This window comes from Drosophila navojoa, chromosome X (assembly GCF_054131105.1).
Source record: "Drosophila navojoa isolate 15081-1374.11 chromosome X, UAZ_NAV_1.0, whole genome shotgun sequence".
NCBI lineage: Eukaryota > Metazoa > Arthropoda > Insecta > Diptera > Drosophilidae > Drosophila > Drosophila navojoa.
In genome coordinates this window covers 31,830,982-31,848,420 of record NC_142895.1, presented here as the reverse complement: position 1 = coordinate 31,848,420, position 17,439 = coordinate 31,830,982, and the positions used below count along the sequence as shown (strand labels likewise).

The 17,439-nt window shown below is 40.8% G+C and overlaps 1 long non-coding RNA gene across 1 annotated transcript in view; it reads right to left on the bottom strand.

Annotated features, from left to right (window-relative positions):
- The window catches only part of LOC149090851 (uncharacterized), a 116,859-nt gene extending 99,852 nt beyond the window's left edge, over nt 1-17,007 (bottom strand). The window contains exon 1 of the long non-coding RNA XR_016197457.1: nt 16,783-17,007. This is a non-coding gene — a long non-coding RNA (uncharacterized LOC149090851). The remainder of the gene's footprint in view (nt 1-16,782) is intronic.
- Between the last annotated feature and the right edge of the window lie 432 nt (nt 17,008-17,439).

The window sequence follows — 17,439 nt, the reverse complement described above, 5'->3', positions numbered from 1 at the left end:
TTGCTCTCTCTCTCTCTCTCTCGATGCTCTCCTGTCTCTCAAATGTGTATATGTGTGTATGCATGTAAGCACAAGCAGCAGCTCTGAGCTGCCAGCTCACGAAAATTGAAATTTCTTCGCAGTAAGAACCCATGCCTTCCCTTCTGAGTGAAGAGTATACCGAACTTATCAAACCGTTTGCCAAGCTCGTACAAAATCTGAATATGTGTTTTCGATTTTATTTGTGGAAAGGGTATGAAAGCGTTGGTGCTCATAAAGAAAATGCTTTCGCGACGAGCCTGCACGCACACACTCTCCCTTGCTACATGTACTATGAGCATTTATATGCCTGTGTGCGAAGCTCTTGCTTCTAGTAGCAATTTTAAATCCCAGCATTTGCATTTGGTTGATCTTGTGAAGTGCTTACATACATATGTATGTATGTATGTATGTATGTATGTATATACATTTGATTGCAGGCAGCCAATGTTCACGTCCCATGCATACATACAGGCACATAAACACACGCACATGTAAAAGCACATAGGCATACAAATACTTCAACAAGTGATATCCTATAATTGTTCGATTCAGATCCCATTCATACACACACAATCAAATGTATATACATACATACATACATACATACATACATATGTATGTAAGCACTTCACAAGATCAACCAAATGCAAATGCTGGAATTTAAAATTGCTACTAGAAGCAAGAACTTCGAACACAGGCATACAAATGCTCATAGTACATGTAGCAAGGGAGAGTGTGTGCGTGCACATTCCTCGCGAAAGCATTTTCACTATGAGCACCAACGCTTTCATACCCTTTCCACAAATAATACCGAAAACACATATACAGATTTTGTACGAGCTTGGCAAACGGTTTGATAAGTTCGGTATACTCTTCACACAGAAGGGAAGGCATGGGTTCTTGCTGCGAAGAAATTTCAATTTTCGTGAGCTGGCAGCTCAGAGCTGCTGCTTGTGCTCACATGCATACACACATGCATACAAACATTTAGCATAGAGGGATCTTTTGTTTAACAATCGACCATCTCGGTCGAGCGCATGAAGAGAAATGATTTTGTGTTCCCATATTTTAGTAGCACAAGCCTAAAAAGTGAGGAGCTGAGCAAATACGAACGGTCTGGGAACCAATGCTCGAAAATAAGTGGGCAAAACGCTTTGCACTACGAGTCCGGTCTATGTGTTCTCTGGTTAGTGATGTTATAGTCATCTCACTCTGTCGCATTGTCAGGCCGAGACTACGCAGAACAGATGATCTGTTGGGCTCGCGAAAATTACATGGTTTGTGAGACAGATACACATAAAGGAAAAGGGATAGAGTCCCATAACGGTAAAACAACTATTTGGTTCTCTTTCGTTCTCTTTTCATTGCTTATTAAAGATGATACATATGTAGATCAGTGATGATACATGAATTAATTAATAAATAACAAAATATCGGTAATAAAAATAAATAAAAGAAAATAAAAATGTCGATTCGATATATATATATATATATATATATATATATATATATATATATATATATATATATATATATATATATATGGTTAAGTGAGCGAGGAATTTAGGCGGCTAGAAATAAATAATAATATAAAATTGAGGTCATCTACATCTTTATTTCTAGCCGCCTAAATTGCTCGCTCACTTAACCATTTAGTATTTTTGTGAAAAGCAATGATATTCGGAAATACTTTGTTGATAATCTCATCGCTCATCTTTTAATGAGACGAAATCGCAAAAATTTTGAGGAAATGAAATCAAGCCACTCGATTCGTCAACAGGAATACGGCCATTACCGATGCAATTTTGGCGGCTAAAAATAAAGATGAGGATGACCTTAATTTTATAATTCAAAATCAAATAGTTTTTACTCTGTATTCATTCAAATCTATCGACTGTGTAACAAGCGAAAAAGAAGCCACTAATTATCCTCCTCCTTGGCTCGGTTCGTCCCGATTCGTCTTGCCATCGCAATGGCGATCAACAAATCACAGGACCAATCTTTGACTATTTGTGGCCTCAATCTAGAAAATGCGTGTTTTTCTCATGGTCGATTGTACGTGGCATGCTCACGTCTTGGCAAACCAGCCGCATTTTTTTGTTCTTGCACCTGACCAAAAAACCAAACCAAAAAATTATTGCTTTCAACAATTTTTTACCTAGAAATAATGGATAGGGCAATGCAACGTTTGCCGGGCCAGCTAGTATATATATATATATATGTCGAAGCACTAGTATTCTTGTTGAAGCACTAGTATTCTCTTGCTTAATTTCCATTGTGCAGCGAGTTTCGGCGGCGGACAAGTTCCAAACGTAACTGACCTCCTTGTCTCAACCATTTCTTGTGCTTGCCACCGAACCACACTCAGCGACAGCTCTACAAACGCTCTCGCCCAGCTACAACGGGACATTTCCATGCTAAAAATCATATTCCAGTCACAACACACCAAATGGCTGATGCAATATTCTTATGAAATTACAATAGTCGCGAAATAGCAAACAACTTTTATTTCACATACTGTCCACCAAATACTCTCAATAATTTCACTATGTAAGTTGCGCTCATGTATGACCAAAACAACCACCATACTCTGTCATAGAGCATTCTTTGTTCAAGGGCATCGAACACACAGGCTCGACTCCCACACGCACAAGCTCGAAGGCACGCACGCATAAAGGAAAATAGAAGCACCATTACAGTGCGCGTCAACATATTAGTACTACTTGATCTTGGACATATATATATATATACATATATATATATGTATATATATATCCTTATGTTCGCGTGTCTGACTGGACTCTCCAGCTTCCTTAGATTGTCAATAGTTTTAACTATTCCCCATATAAATATCTGCGCCCCGCAAATCAGGGTGAATATGATATTCATCCTGAAGGTAGTCCTCAAGCCCTTCGATAGTTCCAGAGTCCAAGATCATAATTCTAGAAATTAGCATAAAGAGCGCCATCGATCCACCTTCAAATTAGTTCAAAGTATTTCATTTCATTTAGTATTTAGTATTAGTATGAATTGCCATATCAATGAATTATAGCAATTCATTCTTCTTTGCAGGCGCATTTATTTTATTCCCTGTGGCATCTCGAAAATCCCTATTGCCATTAATGTTCGTAAGACTTTAGGAAGGTCATGCCACGTAAAAAATGCTGTGGAGAAGCTATGTTGATATGGAAATTATCATATTACTGCCAACGCTATCATGTACTTACATAGCTATTAAGAAGCATAATAAAATCAGTCTCACAAGAACAACCAAACGTTGCGGTTCTTCTCAACCACTCGCGCACAAATACTCGCCAACAGATTATGGGCCCAGGGCTCATGTATGTGTGCTAAGTAGTGTAAAGCAGAGAGAAAAAAATGAGCTCGAGAAGTTTCTGTGCACAACGGACATTGTAAGCAGAAAAGTAAAGCTGAAATGAGTTCTTTGTACAATAAAAAAACTCTGGATGACACCAAATATGACTGTTGGAGTGTCATGGTAGGAAGTGTTTTGGTTTATCAAAACTTATGCGCCGTGATTTCAAATGAGTTTGTGAAGCCAGAAGATGAAACGAGTGAAGCGTTCAAGACATGGAAACGAGAGAACGACAAAGCAAAAGCAGTGCTAATTTTGTCGATGAGTGCGTCGCAAGTAAACTACGTGAAGAGATGTATTTACGCGAAAGATGTATGGGACAAACTGAAAAAGTTACATCGATCATCTAGACCTATGCGCAGGGTAACATTGTTCAAACAGCTATTCAACAAGAAAATGGCAAGAGGAGAAAATTTGCAAACGCACATTATGGAGTTTTCAAATATTGTTGAAAATCTATCAGCAATTGGCATTACGTTACAAGAAGAGTTAATCGTCATCATGCTACTGGCAAGTCTACCATCATCGTTCGAGAACTTTGTGGTTGCATTAGAGGCTCATGTGAGTTGCCAAATTCCAGCAGCATAAAATGAACGTTGACCAAGGACAACGAGATGCGAATAATCAGCGATCAAAAGGAGGCTACGCAATCATTTTCGGAAAGTCAGACGGAACAAGAAGGCAAAGGGCGGGGAAGAAATGAGATGACGACAGACGCCGGTATTTCAAATGCTATATTTCATCAAGGATAGCGTACGTGAGTCAACCGAGAAAGCTAGTGCTACGATAATGGTTGAAGATGCTGATCAGGAAGGTATACAAGAGAATCATTCTAATACAGAGGAGCAACCTGACAATGATGCCGATGAACCTGAACAGCCAAGAAAAGTGCCAGGTAGGCCTAAAAAAATCAGAACGGGCTCGAAGGGACGGCCAACTAAACAGTACAACGTGGCAAATGTAAACCATGCAGCAAGCACAATCGAGTCCACAAGCAGATGAATGGAAAGCGGCAATGCAGGAAAAGTATAACGCTGATGTGTAATGACACAATTGACCTGGTTCAGTTACCACATGGTCAGAAGCCCATAGGCTGCAAATGGGTGTTTACTTTAAAGACGAATTCATCTGGAGAAGTTGAGCGCTACAAAGCGCGCTTGCAAGATGCAGCCAAAGGTACCTATTCTCCAGTAGTGCGCTATAATACAATACGTATGATCTTGGCTATAGCTGCAGAATACGAGCTTTATGTACGTCAACTTGATGTTTCGACGGCATACCTAACCGGCATTCTGGATGAAGATATCTACATGCAACAGCCAGAACTCTACGACACCATTCTGGATGTGTGTTGAAGCTTAAAAGGTCGCTATATGGCCTGAAGCAAGCTGATCGGGTTTGGAATGGCGTTCTAACCAAAATGGGATATAAGGCATGCGTGAGCAAGACATGTCTGTATACCAAGCGCTTAGATGACCAGACGATAAACCTGATTGCAGTAGACGTGGATGATAAGTTACTGGCGTGCTCAAGCATGGGTGAGATGCTAGCTACTAAAACGGCTATATCTTCTGAATTTCAGGTAGTAGACAAAGGTCAAGTGACGAACTTCTTGGGCCTTGAAATCCAACGAGAAGGAAGGACTGGTGCGATTCGCGTGAGCCAAAGGAAGCATATAGTGGGTATGCTCAATGAGATAGGCATGTCCAACTGCCGCACTACGTCAACACCATTCCAACTTTGAGAGAGTTCTCAGTGAGAGTGTACGGTCGCTTTTGTTTTCTGCTCCGCAAATTTGCCTGATTTTTCAATCAATCATTTTTATTAATGGTTCACACAACTGCGGTCGGTTTTGTTTAAATATTCCTGTGCAAGGTTTGATCCGTGGTTTGCTGTGTTTTCTTTTAAAATTGTTTTTTAATCTTGTTGAAGTTTGGTGCAGCGTCGTATTTACATTTAGTTTGCACTTTGCTCCCTGACTTTACTCTTTACACGTTTGTTAGTGTGCGTGTGAGCTTACTTGCTCTCTCGATTTCGGTCGTCGTGCTGTGCAAATAACTCTCTGTGTTTCTTTCGTTACGCTCTGTAACGGCTGTTTTTGTTGTTGATTATCTCTCTCAACAAAATCATTCGTTCTGCTCTTCAACGGCTGGTTGTTGTTGGACTCGCTCTGTCAGCATATTTTACTCTCTTTGTTTTTATTTCTGTTGCTTTTCTTTAATTTCTACTGTAATCCCAATTGCCAATATGAGCTGTTGCAAAAAATCTTGTACGTTCAGGCAGGCAGTGGACTCTGCACAAGCGCAATTTGTCAATTGCTGGTTGTGCGATAATATGATGCATATTAAATGTGCAGGTCTCACTGGTTGTGATTACGACAAGATTATGTCCACGGTAAAAATTGGTAGTGGGGGTGTACGCTGGTCTTGTCCGATTTGTTTAGAAAGACAGATCAACTTTTCTAAAATGTACAGCGCTGTAAGGGCTCAGTTTTTAAAACTGAAAAAGATTTCTAAGCAGTTATCCAGCGATATGGCTGCTGCTGAAGAAATACTAACCCAGTTTAATTTCGAGAGTCCCCTATCTCATTTGGAGTCTTTATCGTTGTTGGTACCTCCCTCTGTACCAACACCGTCACCTAATTCGCTTGCCCCTCCCTCACCTTGCGCTTCAGTTTTGTCATCCGCTCCTAATTCGCTCGATCCTATATCACCTGTTCCTGAAGCTATTGGTTCTTCTGTTGAGGCTGCTATTGATACTCAGGTTTCTGTTCAAAAATTGGAATCTTCTCCAATTGCTGTTCAAGCCACGAGTGTTAATAATTCAGCCACTCCCGGCATATCCTTATCAGTCGTCTCTCCTCGAAAGCAAGTTTTCTTATCTAGGCTTTCATCAGATACGACCTGTGAGGCAGTATCTGCTTTTATAGCAAGCAAGACTTCGGCTAAGGTTTTTATATCGAAGTTTAGCTTCGCAGCTCCGCGCGAAATTGCCTCTTTTAAAATAAATGTGCCGATAGAACATTTTAAAACTTTATGTGATCCAAACTTCTGGCCACCTCATGTGGTAGTTCATGAATTTAGACCTAAAAATCGTAATAGATCTACTCCTACTGCTGTAAATCTACCTTCGGTGCAATCGTCATCTAACACTGTACCAAAAAACTAAATTCTTTCCTATCTTCTTCTCAGCTGTCTCTGCTTTATCAAAATGTACGCGGCTTGAATTCTAAACTTAATAGTTTATTCTTACACAGTTTTAGTGTACAATATGATATTATTGCATTTACTGAAACGTGGCTAAGTAATAATATTCATAATAGTGAAATACTTTCAAATAATTTCACTATTTTTAGACTTGATCGTTCAATGCGCAGAGGGGGTGGAGTGCTAATTGCGGTTAAATCCAGTATCCTCTCTGATGTGTTTACCTTTTCGTCACTTCATGATGCGGAGATTTTAGGGGTTAAATTAACTCTCCCATCGCGCTCACTGTTTATCACATGTTCTTATATCCCTCCCTCTTCTGAGCATGTGAATGATACAGACTTGCTTCTTGTGTTGGGGGATTTTAACATTCCCAACACTTCTTGGTTAGCAACTTGTAATACAAATTACTTAATTCCGACAATTGATCACTATCTTTTTGATGAATTGTTTAACCTGTCTCTGTTTCAGATTAACTCTATTTCTAATCATCTAAATCGCACACTTGATTTGGTGTTTACTAATCACGATTCGCTCTTAAATGTCGTGAGAACGACTCCATTCTGTATACCTGAGGATATACATCACCCCACTTTAGAAGTATTATTAGCTGTCGATAATCATCCCAATTATACTCCTTTGCCTTCTTATCCATGTCGTTGTTATCGTAAATGCGATTTTGTTTTGCTTAATGAATTAATTAATTCTACTTTATATGAGTCGAATGATATTAATTTGGCAGCATCGTTTTTTTACTCTACCTTAAACTCTATTCTGGATGTTTGTGTCCCTCTCTGCCGTATTTCGCCAGTTTCAAATAAGCCACCTTGGTTTACCAAGACTCTTTTGAACTTGAGAAACATTAAAACTAAATGTTTTAAAAATTATAAAAAGTCTGGTTCAAGTGTTGATTGGTCCAAATATTCCATTGCCAAGTCAAACTTCAATCTTTTAAATTCTAGCTGTTATGAGAATTATCTTATACGTTGCAAACGTCAGTTTGCTCGTGATCCCAAGAAATTTTATTCATTTGTAAATTTGAAGCGTAAATCTTCTGGTTTGCCGTCCTCATTTGTCCTTGGTGGTGAAAAAACTTGCAATGACCAGGATTCCTCTGATCTATTTGCTGATTTTTTTCAATCAACTTATTCTTCTGCTAATCTCTACAACAACTCATATCCATATCCTCTTTCTGAATATGGGTCTATAAATATTCCCAAAGTTACTGCAGCCTCTCTGGCTGCGGCCATTAGGACGTTGAAATCATCTTTCTCTCCCGGTGCCGATAATATTCCTAGTTGTGTGATTAAAGAGTGCAGTGTTTCTCTTCAGCCACAATTACTAAAATTGTTTAACATGTCCTTGGATACTGCTGTGTTCCCTTCAATATGGAAAGAATCTTTCATCATTCCCTTATACAAAAAAGGTGGAAGATCTGATATTTCCAACTATAGAGGCATTGCGAAATTATCTGTCATTCCGAAGTTATTTGAGAAAATTATAACATCGGCCTTGCAGCATTTTTGCAAATCGATTATTCAACCATCTCAACATGGTTTTGTTCAAAATCGATCAACGTCCACTAATTTACTTGAATTCGCTTCGCTTGTCAATGATGGTTTTTCTAAAAAAATGCAAACGGATGTTATTTATACTGACTTCAGTAAAGCATTTGACTCAGTACATCATCACATACTACTTCTTAAGCTTGAACGCTTAGGATTTTCGCCTAGACTTGTATCTTGGATTTCATCCTATTTAATTGGTAGAACCCAAAGAGTCCTGCTCAGAACAGCTATGTCTAAAGTTATCTTTGTTTCGTCTGGTGTACCTCAGGGTAGCCATTTGGGTCCATTACTCTTTTCCCTTTTTATAAATGACCTTACTAGTTGTATCTCGTATTCTACTATATTTATGTATGCTGACGATGTAAAACTTTGCCTTCCATACTCCAGTGCAACTGGACATCATCACCTTCACACTATCGTCCGCTTCATTTACCGGTGTGCATTAGGGATTATTCTTTGCACAGTGCGTTTCATGTTCTTAGTGTTAATTTTAATAAATATTATCACGTTTTTTCCTTAGAGCTCTCTTCCTAAATTAAAAAGTTTGCTATTAGCTCATCTTAGGGAAATCACTCACAATGCCCAGGCATAAGCATTGGTATACATTTTCGTTGTCAATGTTGTGTAATGATTTCTCAATTCTATCCTACATTCTATTCTGTGCTTTTCCTTTACTCTTTTCTTTTTACTATTTCTTATCTATTTATTTATTTTTTTATTATTAACTTTTCTTGCAATTTCTTTTAAAACCTTACTTTTTCTTTTTCTGTACTAATTCTTATTCATCACATTTTTTTCTTTCTTTTTTTTTATTTTTTTTTTTTAATATATTTGTTTTTATTTTTTATTTTTAAGAAATATTTATTATTTTACATTTAATATTTTTTTCTAAGTTTTCCTACTAACACTTCTTTTTATAGCATCATTAGTTTCACTGACCATATTTGGCTGTGAGACGTGGGCATAGCTGGCCGGACTGGCAAATAAAATACCCCCATCGGGTCGGTGTTACTATTGATATTATATCCTGTACTTTGTTTAGGCTTTTTCTTTTTTTTTATACCCTGAACCCATTGAAAATGGGAAATCAGGGTATAATGGTTTTGTTGAAATGTATGTAACAGGCAGAAGGAGGCGTGGCAGACCCCACAAAGTATATATATTCTTGATCAGCACGACGAGCTGAGTCGATTTGGCCCTGTCCGTCTGTCTGTCCGTCCGTCCGTCCGTCCGTCCGTATGTATGAACGCGTCGATCTCAGAAGATATGAGAGCTAGAGACTTCAACTTTTTTTAAAATGTCCGTAAAAACAGCGCGCATATCGAGTTTATCACTAAAAAACGATAACTCATTCCGATATTTTTTTATCGATAAAAAACCTTATCGAATGTCAGTTAAAAAATTATATCTCCTACATCATTATAGCTAGAGTGTCTAAATTTTAAATATATATTAAGACGTATTAAATACAATTTCGGTTTTTGTTAAAATTTACCCCCCGCCTCTATATCCACCCCCTCACCATCATCTTTGTAGAAGCCGTATATCAAATACTAGAGACTTGAGCTTCGGTATACACATACGTTTATACATCATGATTACGTTCTGAAAGTTTAATTACGATCGTACCTCTAGAAATTAAATTAACCCAAGCGCAATCGCCTGTATATGCGTGTGTGTGTGTGTGTGTGTGTGTGTGTGTGTGTGTGTGTGTGTGTGTGTGTGTGTGTGTGTGTGTGTGTGTGTGTGTGTGTGTGTGTGTGTGTGTGTGTGTGTGTGTGTGTGTGTGTGTGTGTGTGTGTGTGTGTGTGTGTGTGTGTGTGTGTGTGTGTGTGTGTGTGTGTGTGTGTGTGTGTGTGTGTGTGTGTGTGTGTGTGTGTGTGTGTGTGTGTGTGTGTGTGTGTGTGTGTGTGTGTGTGTGTGTGTGTGTGTGTGTGTGTGTGTGTGTGTGTGTGTGTGTGTGTGTTTGCTAATTATTATTGAAATATCAGCTGCTTGTAGGGTTCAGGGGATCTCGTAGTCGAGCTGTCTCGACTAGAGCTTTCTTACTTGTTTTAATTTAAATGTGTACAAATTCTATCAGTGTCTTTAGTTTTTCTGTATTTGCTCCATTTGTTGTGCACCAAAAATCAAAAATATATAGGCGCGTAAAAGCACACCTATAAAAATTGTCTACGAAATTCAATCAACCAAATCAAATAAAAACAAGTAAGAAGACTCTAGTCGATGCTGCTCGACTAGGAGATACCCTGAACCCTCCAAGCTGATATTCTTATCATTCTGCACTACTTTTATGCACGCACACATACATAAACATGCATCCACCCTCACGCGCCCGCGCTCTGCTAACTGCGCAGTAAGCTGCGACTGCGCTTAGGCTGCGCTGCAGTGTGGGCAATAGTATGAGAATTTATTTGATGAATAACTTTTTTTGTAGGCATGCAATCTTAATGAAATTTTCAGAGCGTAATCATATGGTCAAAATGTGTGCACATTCTAAAGCACAAGTCTCTAGTACTTGAAATATTTTTACGAAGGGGGCGTGGTATCCAAAATCTGTTGATTACAAAATGTTTGTATTCATCATATATATATACACAGTAAATCTGAAGTCTCCGCGTCTAATAGTACTCCGTTGAGGCTCAAAAAACAAAATCGATTTTTCGATTATTCTCGATAAAAAAGTTATCGGACGAGATATCGAAAAAATAAAGCAAACTTGTACTGCGTATGGTATACACGAGTATGCACACAAAATTTCAGCTCTCTAGCTCGTATATCTTCTGAGATCTCGGCGCTCATACGGACAGACGGACGGACGGATGGACGGATAGACGGACAGGGCTATATCGACTCAGCTCGTCGCCCTGATCAAGAATATATATACTTTGTGAAGCCTGCGATGATTCCTTCTGCCTGTTACATACTTTTACACAAAACCATTATACCCTGATTTCCCATTTTCAATGGGTTCAGGGTATAAAAATATGAGTGTGTTTAGGTGGCTAAGGATAGCGCACTATGCTTACGGGACGGCCGTAAAGCATTGCTTCGCAAGCACTTTGCACTCCCTTAGCTTTTGATAGCTCGTTTTCGCTCGATTCTGCGAAGCTCCATCATGATTGTGGTCGCGAAGGTGCTTATAAACTTCCAAGCTGCCTCCGATTCCAACATCACGTTGACCATGTTGTCCACTCTAATGGAGCGGCCCAATGCTTCTTCCAGACAACGCCTCTCCTCTAGGAAGCGTCCGCATTCGAATAAGACGTGGTTGGCGTCCTCCACCAGACCTCGTCCGCACCAAGAGCATTCGTTGGTATCAACGTGGCCAAAGCGCTTCAAGTTGCTCCGAAAGCATCCATGTCCCGATAGAATCTGTGAAAGATAAAAACTAGCTTCGCCGTGTTTGCGGGTTATCCATGGCTCAAGCTCAGAGATAAGAGCATCTGTCCATCGCCCATTAGTTGAGCTGTTCCACCTTCTTTGCCATCGTGCAATGCTGTTCAATGCTTGCACTCCGTTCCACGGCCTCGGCGACTAAGTCCTCCAGAGGCACTATGATGGCTATGACGAGCGCCGCGTCGTCAGAGACTGTTCTGAATGCGCAACAGACTCTGATCGCGCTCAGTCTGTAGATCGCGCAAATGCCCAATGCGTTGCAATCGCTCTTGCCCATATTGGCTCAGCGTAGAGGATGACGGACCTTATGACGCTCATTAGGAGACGCCGTTGCCGTGTTGGTCCCCTCGTGTTAAGCATAATTCTTGAGAGAGATCTACAAGAATCAGCTGCCTTTATTGCACATATTCTAAGTGCTCGCGGAAAGTTAATCTTGTGTCTATCATGACACCAAGATACTTTATCGCCCTCTTTGATGCAATGGTGGCGCTGTCAATCTTTATATTGGCAGTTTCCACTCTTTTGCGACTGCTGACTAGGACGGCTTCGGTTTTGTGTGCCGCTAGCTCCCAGCTCCTGTCAACCAGCTTCGAATGCGATTGATACTTGCACTGCACATATCCTCAGTATCTTTAAGCTCCTTGCCTATGGCGACGACGGCTACATCATCAGCAAAGCCAATGGTGTGCGCACCTGCTGGTAGTTCCAAGCGCAGTACGCCGTCGTACATGATATTCCATAGGAGAGGCCCCAGCACTGAGCCTTGGGGTACTCCAGCTGACACTGTATGAGCTCGGGGACCCTCACCTGTACTTGTCTACCTGTGTACAGTCTTTTAATTATCTTATATGCCCTGCCCCAACGGTCATATTCGGTTGAGTTACACAGCTCTAAGAAGCATTCTCTTTTACTTGTCCGAATGGCCTTCTTCAACTCTTTTCTAGTTGCATGGTAAGCTAATTGTTTCTTAAAAAACGTAGACCTACCGCGAGCCCGTTGATAACTTCTTCTCGCCTGGATGCATTTGCGTTTGGTACATTCCACCAATACATAGGCTCCTGTTGTCGCGTGAACTGCTTGCGACGTAACATGCTCTTATTGCAGGCACTCTGAATTTGGGCTTCCATTTGCTCTGGCCTCAGCATTACCAATTGTGCCCAGAGACTGAATAGCCTCTGAAAAGACCGCGGGATCAAAAGTATCCAGCCGATATGATTCTCTCCACAAGGTTGACGCCCTGGCAGGTGCCTCACCTATTGTGAACAGAAGTGCCATATGATCGCTGCCCGTATAGCTATCGCAATGGCTCCATGTTGCTTCAATGTCAATTACAGATCATTATCCAGCCCGGCTGAAGGTGAACTCGTGGCCAGTGTTGAGCAGTGCAACATCTAACATTGCGAAGATCTTCATTAGGATACGGCCTCTGGCATTTGTTGTGTGGCTGCCCCATTATGTGGCTGCCCCATTCTAAAATCTCCTGCTATAATGGCCTTCTGACCCCTAGCATCCTCGGCAAGCTCGTCTAGCACCGTTGCGAATTCACTGAGCTGCATGCTGGGAGCCAGATAGCAACCGTAGAGCCATAAGTTACCTTATCGGCCACGTACGAACCCATTGAATGACTTAACATCCGAAAGTACATTCGCTGAGTTGCCACATACCCACAACACAGCTTTGCCATTTGCGTCTGTTGCCCATGTTCTATGGCAGGCCGACCTACGGTCATGAGGCTCACTGAAATGGCTACGTCTATACGTTTTTCTCTTATTGTTTGTTCAAGTAGATCTTGGGCAGCAACACAGTGATTTAAGTTAAGCTGAAGAAACCTTAACATTTCATTTTACGTGCAGCTTCACGGTAGGATGGGCACTTGAAGCTGCCTGCTGAGTGATCCGACTGCTTTTCACATTTCCGGGCCCAGAGGCTACATTTAGGTGGCTTAGTGAATGCTTTTACGCTGTGACCCATCTCTCCACACCTGAAACAGGCCCCCTTCAGGTCACAGTCGCTGATGCAGTTAGCTGAAATATGACGGTAATCGAGGCACTTGAAACAGCGTTTAGGTTGATCCACGGGTCGGATACGGCATACTTCCCATCCTATTCTCATTTTGGACAGCTCGAGCAGAGTTGTAGCTTTCCCAATTAGAAGAGCAACCGTAGCTCTTTGCTGTCCACCCAAAGGTGGTCGAACCGATTTGATAGCTTCAATGAAAAGTGAGCTATCCTTCAACTCCACCCTGATTGCCTCCAAGAGCTCCTATTTGCTCGCTAACTCATCTAGATCACGAATCTCAATTTGAGCCGATTCGGTAAGTGTTTAACTACCACTCGGTCGCCCAAGGCCTTGCCTACAGCTTCGTGCAGGCTGTCAGCGCTATGCTCCGGCTTCCTACTCAATTGCAGCAAAAAGTCCCCCTTAGCTGTTTTCCTAATGCCTTGAACGTCGCCGCTCAGATGCTTTAAATTTGGGTCGCTCTTGGGTGCACGTAGCATGTCCGCATAGCTGCAACCACCTACGCCTGAAATCGAAATTGCGTCAGTTCTGGGAAGTTTTTGCATAGGCTTGCGTTCTTTGACAACTGTCCAGCTGCTCGGGTTTGTCTGTCGACCTTCCTGGTTTGGATTTTCGCCTGTAGACCGCTATTGGCTCTTTTTGGTTCGCTGCACTTTTATTGAGCCTCGAGTTTTTTGAGGGAGTTTTCCTCTGTTCGGAGGCAACTTCGCTCTAGCGCTAGGTTTGTCTACTACTTTCTTGACCGACGTGGTCTGTACGTCACAGTTCTTAGTCGGCCGATTACAGAACGCTTCGGCCGTCTTGTGGAGACTAACCAGGCTAGCGAGCTCCACCTGACCCCCAAATAAGGCAGACAAACCCTCTACGGTAACTCCCATTTGGGCTAACGCTTCTTTTAGCGACTTGGGTGCCTGGAACAAAAAATTGGGGACTGATTAGAAGTCAAAGGCTGCGGCAACGCCCTCTGTTGTTGCTGCGGCGATCGCTTCAACGAGGAACGGCGCGCGAAAGCTTGCAGCTCGTCCTCCATCGTGGCATCAATTTTTGCTCAGACTACCACGGCGTGAAGCCTGCAGTGGGCAATGACTACTTATAAAATTTGAGTTAAGAGACCGCAGTAACTCAGCTTAACTACTGTGAGAGCCCGAAAGTATGCACTACTTCTAATAACTGCTACTTCACTTCAGCAGCTAGGTTGCTGTCTTTGCTAAGACTTAGCAACTCACCAAAGTTAGTGAGTAGCTGATTGTCCGCTACAATTTCCAGCACTACTAACAGTTAGAGTGAGTGCCCTGATATTTATACCCTGAACCCATTGAAAATGGGAATGGTTTTGTTAAAATGTATGTAACAGGCAGAAGGAGGCGTGGCAGACCCCACGAAGTATATATATTCTTGATCAGGGCGATGAGCCGAGTCGATTTGGCCCTGCCCGTCTATCTGTCTGTCCGTATATCTGTCTGTCCATCCGTCCGTCTGTCCGTATGCTTGAACGCGTCGATTTCAGAAGATATAAGAGCTAGAGACTTCAATTTTTTTTGTGTCCGTACACAGCGCGCGCATATCGAGTTTATCACTAAAAATCGATAACTTATACCGCTATTTTTTATCGATAAAAACGTTATCGAAAATTAGCTATAAAATTATATCTCCTACATCATTAAAGCTAGTCTCCAAATTTTAATTATATCTAAGTCGCATATTATAGAATTTCGGTTCTTGTTAATTTATGATACCCTGAATCCATTGAAAATGGGAAATCAGGGTATAATGGTTTTGTGTAAAAGTATGTAACAGGCAGAAGGAATCATCGCAGGCTTCACAAAGTATATATATTCTTGATCAGGGCGACGAGCTGAGTCGATATAGCCCTGTCCGTCTATCCGTCCATCCGTCCGTCCGTCTGTCCGTATGAGCGCCGAGATCTCAGAAGATATACGAGCTAGAGAGCTGAAATTTTGTGTGCATACTCGTGTATACCATACGCAGTACAAGTTTGCTTTATTTTTTCGATATCTCGTCCGATAACTTTTTTATCGAGAATAATCGAAAAATTGATTTTGTTTTTTGAGCCTCAACGGAGTACTATTAGACGCGGAGACTTCAGATTTACTGTGTATATACATATGATGAATACAAACATTTTGTAAACAGATTTTGGATACCACGCCCCCTTCGCCCCCAATTTGTATTTCAAGTACTAGAGACTTGTGCTTTGGAATGTACACACATTTTGACCATATAATTACGCCCTGAAAATTTCATTAAGATCGTATGTATGTGTGCGTGCATAAAAGAAGTGCAGAATGATAAGAATATCAGCTTGGAGGGCTCAGGGTATCTCTTAGTCGAGCTGTCTCGATAGAGTCTTCTTACTTGTTTTTAATTTAATTTATTTTATTTATTTATCGGATTTTCATTCAAACACCTTGTGGTCAACGACATCCGCAATAATGCGGATGGTTTGCCAACACGTGAGCATGCCACGTACAATTGACCATAAAAAAAACACACATTTTCTAGATTGAGGCCACAAATAGTCAGATTGGTCCTGTGACTTGCTGATCGTCATGGCGAAGGCAAGACGAATCGGGAATTGAATTCGTTTAAACTCAAAGGGCATATCTGTTGGGATCATCGGAATCCTAGGAATAAGAACTTCCTCATCTTTGAATTTTCCTTTGAGTATCGACGCGTGAGTCACATTGCTCTTCAGTTTTCTTATCACCAATTAAGGCCCTTCCATTGCACAGTTTTGGTTGGTTTTAATTTCTAAGCATGATAACTACCGAGCCAACCTTCAGTTGTAAATTTAATAATTTCCGCCCCAAATGAAGTCATTTGGAAACAGGCATTGTATTTTTGAGTGTTCGCTAGAAAATGTCGTGACTCTAGTGTTTCGCCATAAAGCAGGGAACGCAATGGCTCTGGTGGCGGGACCACTAATGGCAATGTCACTTAACCACTAAGGCAGCACAAACCGGGCGTTTCATCAGCAAACTTCAATGCGCCACAATGCTGACAAACAACGTCCATTGGACCAATGCAAACTAAACGATGCAAGCTGTAGTCAATGGTGCAATCATATCCACCGGGAAAGATTAGATCTCCTAGGACGCGGCATTTTTATTAATAGTAATACTGAATATGCCCTCGTACAAAATCTCATTAAAAAAATCGAGAAAACAAATACCTGAACTTTCGAGATATTTAGCTTCTGTATGCACGCGTGTTATTTTTATCAAAGGAGCTTTTTTTATGAATAGTCAGGTTCGCCTGAGGCTGTGCCGTAGACTGACTGACTACATTTGTTTATTTACTTCTATACTATTGTATAATATGAGAGCAGGACCGAGAACTGTCACTGTTATCAAGCCTACTGAGTATCAATGGAAATTTGAATCTTTAGGGAAAAAACCGTGTTATAGATGTTTATGCTATAGAATTATCTAGTGCACCAACACTTTTTAAAAATTATATTATTATTTATTGTATAATTATGTTATGGCGAGGACTTTCACCCCGATACTTTTGAAATCACATAAGTATTCATAATTTTGCCAACAATTGTCCAACAATTGGATTGGAACAATTTATTTGTACTTTCTAAACAAGTTTTTTATTTTAAATTATTGACACGTCACCTTTTTACTTTAAGACTATGAAGAATGTAGGTCTCTGGTCAGGCGCTCCCACACTAGAGTAGTAGTAGTTGGGGACGCTGTGTTGGGTTCTTGTGAATATAAATAACTTTGTGTTCAATGAAATAATAATATTGTTAAAAATAAGTATGTAAACACCGCTGAATGTCGATATCTTTTGCTAACATTATTCTCATGTTAGGTTCTGT